This window comes from Meles meles, chromosome 15 (genome assembly GCF_922984935.1).
Source record: "Meles meles chromosome 15, mMelMel3.1 paternal haplotype, whole genome shotgun sequence".
Taxonomy (NCBI): Eukaryota; Metazoa; Chordata; class Mammalia; order Carnivora; family Mustelidae; genus Meles; species Meles meles.
This window is the reverse complement of record NC_060080.1, coordinates 32,953,063-32,961,904: the sequence shown is the minus strand read 5'-3', so window position 1 is coordinate 32,961,904 and position 8,842 is coordinate 32,953,063.

Genomic DNA, 8,842 nt, shown 5'->3' with positions numbered 1-8,842 from the left:
GAAAATGACAATAATTCACATACATAATCATCACAATCTCTTATTTCCCTATTTCCTGATTTAATTAGACTACAGTGCTTTTGAATATACCTAAGTTCCTTTAAACTCTCTGTGTGTGTCAAATAAAAAATAAAAAGGCTGTTGAGTGTTGGTACATGACAGTTCATAACCCCTGAAATGGTGATTAAAAAGTAAAAGAGTCAAGAAAAATATTATATTTATTCAATCAGTCTAAGACAACCACTATAAATATTTTACCTTATTTCCTTCTCAATATTTCTATATTTCATAGGTTTGGATTTTTTTTTTCATTTTTATATTGTCATCATAGTGACTGCACAATTTCCTCTTATTATGGCTTATATTTCCTATATTTTAAAATGGACTCAACACAATTTAGTAACTCTATTATATTCCATTATGTTTCTGTAACATGCTTTGTCATTATCTTAAACAGCTTAGTCATTTTATATATTTTACTATTTAAATAAGAATTTAAAAACTTCTGTGAATAAAGTGTTTAAAAAAATTAAAAATGTTTTATTTAAAGATTTACATTTCTTTTATTTTAGAGAGAGAGAGAGACAGCAGGAGCACATAAGCTGGAGGAGGGTCAGAGGGAGAGAGAGAATCCCAAGAAGACTCCATGCTGATTGCAGAGCCCGACCTGGGGCTCCATCCCAGGACACAGATCATGACCTGAGCTGAAATCAAGAGTTGTATGCCTAATCAACTGAGCCACCCAGGCACCCCTATAATACTTTATTTAGAACAATGCCCCAGAAACGAGAAAATCATATGCATATTTTAAAGATCTTAATGTATGTTTCCAAATTGCTTTCCAAAATGATTATGCCCATTTAATCCACATAGGTGGGCTTGCCTCTTTCTGCATATTGATTTTTAAGGTCTTAGGAATTTTTTAAATCACTCTCAAAACAAAAAATACTCTTATTTTTTGTACTGCTGAATATTTTGTGTATCTTGCTTTATGCACAATGGTATTTGGTCAATATCATGCCTTGAGGGATTATCCTATGAATACATTCGGTTATCAAAAGTTCAGACCAGGGGCGCCTGGGTGGCTCAGTGGTTTAAGCTGCTGCCTTCAGCTCAGGTCATGATCTCAGGGTCCTGGGATCGAGTCCCGCATCGGGCTCTCTGCTTGGCAGGGAGCCTGCTTCCTCCTCTCTCTCTCTCTCTGCCTGCCTCTCTCCCTACTTGTGATCTCTATCTGTCAAATAAATAAATAAAATCTTTAAAAAAAAACAACAAGAAAAAACAAGTGACCCCTATCTTTGTATGCCTCTACCTACCACTACCATTTCCCCATTTTTCAGAAAGAATGAATAAGTGAAAGCAGAGACATAGAGAATAAAGAAAAAAGTCAGAAATTTGAAAGGAGCACTGGGTGTGGTGCCTAAGCAATGAATTTTGAAACACTGAAAAAAAAAATAAAATTTAAACAACAACAAAAAGAAAATTGAAAGGAAAATACTACACCAATACATTGCTGTACTTAATGTTTTAAAGGTATGGATATGATTAAATTATGTAATTTATTTTTTTTTTAAGATTTAATTTATTTATTTGACAGAGAGAGAGATCACAAGTAGGCAGAGAGGCAGGCAGAGAGAGAGGAGGAAGCAGTCTCCCTGCAGAGCAGAGAGCCCGATGCGGGGCTCGATCCCAGGACCCTGAGATCATGACCTGAGCCGAAGGCAGCGGCTTAATCCACTGAGCCACCCAGGCGCCCCTAAATTATGTAATTTAATGTAGTGCAAGAAAATAATGTATTGAACAAAAGCCTCACGTAAGCATCTTTTATAATGTAGGATGGAATATAGGTAAAAACAAAACCAAAGAAATTTAGTAATAGTTGTATAAATAAGAAACAGGTCATTTTTTTAACATTAAAATATTGAAAGAAAGCCAAATAACAACACAAACCAGGTAGGATTTCCAGTTCGGACCACGTTGTACTGCAGGCTTCCAACAGTGCTCCAAAACCACTACAATGATTAAGTATTTTTATATCATTAACACAGAGATACATACGCACTTTGAAAAATAACGTGCTAAGAATCCTGGGCATGATTCTTAAAAAAGTAAATGAGCTGAGGTTAGAGATAAACTTGGGCCTCAGAGTGCCATGCTGAGATGCTAAGTGAGAGGTATTGAGGTCGCCCAAACCAATAATAAACTCTTCTCTACAAATGTACCAAACCGATTAGGATATGGGGGTGGGGGGGGTGGGGTGGTGGGGAGAACCAGCTGGAAGAATTTGGCTTATATGTTTAAGGAAATGGGCTTCCAGTATTGATTCTTAGACTTCAACAATCAAACCACCATCACGGAACCAGTACAGGGCACTACACAAGGCAGAAAATTGTTTCTAAAACATTCACTTTGCTCAGCCTGAGAGAGCAGAGCACAATTCTTGTTTTATGGATAAGGCTGCTCCCAAAGAACAACAAAATACGCATTAGAGTTCTCTGGTCCACAGTTCGCAGTCGATGCATCCCTCCATCCCAGGATGCTGAAATATGGGCAGGAGAGAAGCACAGGAGTTTCATCCTTGTGGAACGTCCTCCCCCCAGGGAAGAAAACATCAGGTGTGGGGAAGAAGTGTGCCTCGCATGGAATGTTCCCAATCTCCTTGTTCCATTTTTCCTTCAGATTTAACTATTAAGAAAATGGCCAGCCAGCAATGCAGCCACCTCACTTGTGGGAGGAAATCCAAATCCATCAGGGACATCCAGGCACTAGGCAGTCATCATCTCTGAAGCCCTAGAGGCATCCCATGCCCTAGCTCAGGAACGGTATTTGAGACATTGCATCTTCTTAAAATACTCAGAAATTTGCTCCATCAGAGCTGCTCGTATCTCTCACGAATACATGTTTCCTTCCTGTTTCACGGTGACTACCTCTACTGTGGAATTACTTCAGCTGTGAAGCTTGCCACGAAGGAATGCTAACATCTGGTCTTTATATATTTTTTTCAACTGGAAGACTCACTCTTATTAGATTCCTTAGCAAGAGCTGCTTGGGAGGACACTGCAGAAACTTGAACCCAGTTGGATCCCTTTCCTACACCACATGCTCTTCAAGAAGCCTCTGCTTTGTCAAGGACATGAATGTCGTTCTTTCTTTCCATTGTTTCTGCAGTAATTGGAAGTACAATTTGTATATTCTTTATTATCATTTATTGCAGATTCACTTATTGAGGAGATAGCAGAGGGATAAGGGGGAGTGACCATGAGTATGGGATTTTTTTTTTTTTTTTGAAGAATGGTGATGAACACTGGGATTAATGGTGATGATGGTGACCGCCATGGCCACTCAGACCAGAGATGGCTGAAAGACTTGCTGCTTCCTCAGCAATGCCTGGGCCAGGGAGCCGGTGCTGGTCATGTCCTTCACCAATGGGAGCCTCCCTAGAATAATGCCCCCGCTCAGTCCATTTCTCAGTAACCACCATGATCAACTGGACCATGCCCTACAACAATCCAGTGCCTCTCTGGGGTGATGGGAACAAGCCCTATGTACCCAGCCACCCCCAGGACACCCAGGACTCCCAGGACTCCCAGGGCCCAAGCTTATAGTGGCTAAAAAAAGTGTCACTCTCTGGTGACAGAGAGGATGACTCCTCTCCCGTGGCCAATAACATGTGCGGAAAAAAACAGTGATGATGCTTACACGACTTTGTAGATATACTAAAAACTACTGGATTGTGTACTTTAGAAGAGTGAATGTTATAGTATGTATATATATACAATGTATATATATACAATGTATATATATACACCGAAGCACAACTTACTTCCTTTATTTTATAGGAGGGTTGATTTTCTATCTGTTAATAAAAATAACCTAACAATCTTGAAACCATTCTCAAGTATTCTAGGTTTGAACTTTTATTTTATATTAAATATTTATTATTTATATATGTAATATATACTATGTATTTTATATACTATATTTATAATGTATATGTATAATATATATGTAATATATAATATACTGCATATAAAGGATAGTGAAAGCCAGTTTTTTCACTACTGGAAAGGGGAGTTACAAATATGGAAAGGGGGAGACTGAAATATTCCCTGTGATGTGGTATTGGAATTAACATGAACTCATATCACTATTACTATCAATTATAAGATAGGTAAATCAAGGAATACGTAGGTACACCTGTATATAGAGAGAGGTAGCTGTGTGTGTATGTGTTTGCGCATGCCTGTATTTTCTAGTTCTGTCTGCTGGGTGTGCTTAGAGGAAATGACACCCCAGTAATAATGAGTTTATTTATTCCCTAGACTTGAGTTTCTAAAAGCCCATCTCTTCTAAAAAGGAATCAGGACTCATTGAAGTAAATACTAATGCCGAGCCTGGAGCAGAGAAAATCCAACATGGGTCTGGAACATTTTCACTGTAAATTAAAAGAATGCTCAATCAATCATGGAGCAGAGTCAAAAAGATTGTAAAATTTCCCATGGTCAAATTTAGGGCCACTTGAACAAACAAATAATAACAATAAGATGATAACAATAAGTTATAACTGAATAAAACAGGAATCCATGAATCTATATGAATGTGCATATATACATGAATCGATAATAGAGGAGATAAGAAATCTCTATCAGCGCCAACAAGTAAATATAGCAGAAATGATAGGGTTAGAAGTCACCAATGTTTGCTAAATTGAATGGATAAAAACAGTTTGATGAGGAAGAGGGTATTTATGTAGTCTTAAAGTATCCATACCCATCCACAAATTATAGATTCATGAATAGGAAAATAATTTACAGTGGACACTTTTCAGATACCGCCTTACCTCATGACCAAAGTTCATGTTATTGATGTTGGAATAAATAGTCATTATGTGATTATGTGCCTCCTGGTATGAGAAGTGAGAAGAACACAGCCCCATATCTGTGGTATTCTTGCAAAAAAAAAAAAAAAAGCATAACCTACATTACATCATGAGGAAACACTAGAAATATTCAAGTTACAGGACACTTTACAAAATCATCATCATCATCATCATCATCATCATTATTATTATTATTTTCTCCTGAAATATCAAGGTCAACAAAAAGAGAAAGGCTGAGAATCTTTTCCAGATTAATGGAGACTAACCAGACGTGCTAAGTAAATGCAACCTATGTTGATTAGATGCTATATTAAGAGGAAAAAACTATGACTGGCAAATGTAAAATACGCGGATTAAATGACGTATTGCAACAATGTTCAAGTTCTTGATTTTTACAGGTATTTAGGAGTGAAGATATAATACTCCCAAATGACTCAGGAAAAAATATGTTTGCGTACGTATCTAGTTATAAATACTTATGCAAACACAGATGTGTGTGTGTCTGCACATGCCCACAGGTGGGAAGAGGGAGAAGGTGATAAAGCTAATGAAGTCAGATTGAACAGTTGTTAAATGGGATTAAAAGTATCAGGGAGTTGATTGTACTCTTCTTGAAAATATTCTGAATATTTGAAATCATAGAAAAATAAAAATTTACAAGCAAAAATAAAATAATTTGCAGGAAAAGAAATAAAGCAAATGCACCAAAAGGGGAACAGTACTTCGTGCAGGTGCTAGGGAAGTTTTTACTTGCTTCCTTTTCTCTTACTTCACCCACACCCCTTATATAATATAATATATATTTTATATACTATATTTATAATGTATATGTATAAAATATATGTAATATATAATGTCATGTATATAAAGGATAATGAGAGCCAGTTTTATTAAAAGTCTGTTGTAAATCAGCAACTGTAAAAGTAGTGGGCTCTGGGGCACATTCCATGTCTCTGTATCAACATACATTCACCTTGACTCTTAAGTAGAATGTGGCATTGCCAGACATCTTTACATTTTTCTTATTTATGATGATTATTTTTTTTATTACTTACTATTTTCATTTTTTTCTCTGTTATCGATTTAGGTCTTTTTACTGCGGTATTTCAGAGACAGCTTGTGGCAGGAGTGTTTTTGCTAACATACATGAAGCAATGAATTATAGTTCTCTTTTCTGAGGGAATAAAATCCTTAATTTATTTTAGGGATTGACAACGAAGGACAGAAGACATCAACAGTAAACACTGATTTCAGAGGCAAATAATACATGAACTGAAGCTATCTGTTCCTCCATGTCAATCCACCCCTAGCTAGACACTTTTTCCCCACTAAATAAAACAAGCCTGTTCCTGTGCTCTCAGCTGTGTAAGGTGAATACACAATTCTCCTCTTAGCCCCACCTGGAAAAGGTAGTGTACGTGCCCAATTCCAAGTATCGGTGTTAAACAGATACTTAAACTTGGCTTATCTGTTTTGATCTTCTCAGGAAAAGGTATTCTATAAATGTGCTGTATCATCATTAAATACCAACTTTCCCTTCCTATGTTTTGATCACTGACATTTAAATGATTTTTAATTAGGGTTTGCTTAAAAATACCACCAACTGAATTTCTACTAGAACATATTTTGGAACTGGCAAATATTGACAGGGCTTTTAGAGGTATTTAGGAAATGTCCACAAAATAAGGAAAACATTGTTTCTTTTGTAGCTGTTTTAGAGAGAGGACTAGAGATCAGATCCCAAAAACAAAGTTATTGCCACATGGTTGAGATGTCTTTGGGGCTGGGCCAAAGGAAAGATGAGACACTTGTGGTTGGAGGTTAACGATGTCATATTCATCTGGCAAACATCCTGTGACAGGAATTATTTTATGGGAATAATAGTGTTTGTATTTTAAGTCTTTATGTATAGCTTTCTCAGATTTGGTCATCCATCTCCATGGCAGAGCTGAAACGGAGTCCATTGCCATTTTATCATATAGTCCCCATTTTAAACAATAAAAGAGGAAATTCATATTTATCCAGCATTATGTGCTACTTCTGTACTTGTCATGAGACATATATTATTTCATTCTGATAGACAAATAACGGTCCCCAAAGATGTCTGCGTTGCAAACCACAGAACCCATGAGCATGTTACCTTACACAGCAAAAGGGATTTTGCAGATGTGATTAAATTAAGGGCCTGGAGATGGAAAGATTCTCCTGGGTTATCTGTGTGGGTCCATTCTAATCCTGCATCCTTACCACCAGAGGACATTTTCTGGCTTGAGAGATGAAAGCAGGAGAAGGACTCTACCTGCCCTTGTTGGCTTTGAAGGTGGAGAAAGAATGCTATAAGTCAAGGAATGGGGATGGCCTTTAGAAACTCAAAAAAGGAAGGAAATGGACCTACAAGGAGGGAATGGGGCTCTGCCAACATCTTAATGTCAGCCTAGTGAGATTCATGTCAGAATATTCCTCTTTAGAAAGTTAATACATTTGTTTTGTTAAGTCACCAAATCTGTGTTAATTTGTTACGGCATCATTGGGAAACCAATACACTTAGGAAATTCCCACAAATTCATTTCACATGCACAACCATTTCTCCACTTCACAGTTATCAAAGATGAGGCAAAGGATAATTTATTCAACTTGTCAAAGGTCCAATAAGTAGCCAACTGCAAAACCAGAATACTCTTCTACAGTCCTTTAGGAATGTTGGTTTTTCTCGTGTTATACACAGATATCACTCCATCTTTTAATGAACATGTTTGCTAAATAAATTAATAAAAGTAATAATCCATATATAAATATAATCAGATTGTACTATTTCTATTGAAAACAATAGCAGAGAGAAGAGCTTTAATCACAGAGTTATCTAGGCTATGGAAAAGGCATACTAATGGCTTCACTGGATTTTTTTAAATTTAAGAATGAAGAATAGGATTGATATACTCAAAAAGAGACAATAACTAGGGTTGGCAAGGATGTAGAGAAGTTGGAATCCTCACACCTTCCTGATGGGGATGTAAAAAGTTGCAGTGCTGTAGGAAATTCTTCGGGAATCCCATAAAAGTGAAGCATAGAATGACCATGTGGCCCAGCAATTCCACTTCTAGATATAAATCCAAGAGAACTGAAGATAGATGTTCACATAAAAACTTATACACAAATGTTCCTTGTGGCATTACTCATCATAGAGAAAAAGTGCAAACACCCCATATGTTCATCAACTGCAGAATGAATAAACAGAATGTAATATACCATACAATGGATATCATTCAGCCATATAAAGAAATAAAGTAACATGCTATAACATGGACAAGCTTGAATATGTTATGCTAAGTTGAAAAAGCCAAACCAGAAGGCCACATAGTGTATGATTCCATTTACATACAATGTCCAGAACTGGCAAATCCATGGATACAGAATATCAATTGGTGGTTACCAGGAGTTGGGGGGAGGGATAATGGGGAGTGATTGCTAACTGGTATGGGCTTTCTTTGGAATTGTTGAAAATGTTCTGAAATTAAATAGGGAGGATGATGGCACAACATGGTGGGTATACTAAAAACACTAAACGGGTATTAATGTTGTGTGGTATGTGAATTGTAGCTCAAAGAGTAAAAGACAAAGGGGGTGCCTTTGGTAAACCAAACATGAAAGGTGGATCCAGGAAGCTTAAAATTTTATAAGCAATTTTCATCACGGATTCTTACCAGGTAGTTTGAACAAGTTGTAGTCAACATATTCAAATTTGGTTTTAGCTCCCTTAAAATATAATAAAGGCCAATCGGAATTAAATTCGGGTCATTACAATGTCAATTAAAAAGTTTTAAAAATATATTTATGATTTCTAAATAACAGGATATAATTATAAGGAGATGAGATACAAATTGATTTAAGCTAAATTTATAAATGCAAATGCATTCACGTTAAGGTTAATAGTTTGTCCTTCTCTGAAACTCTCTTGCTTGACTT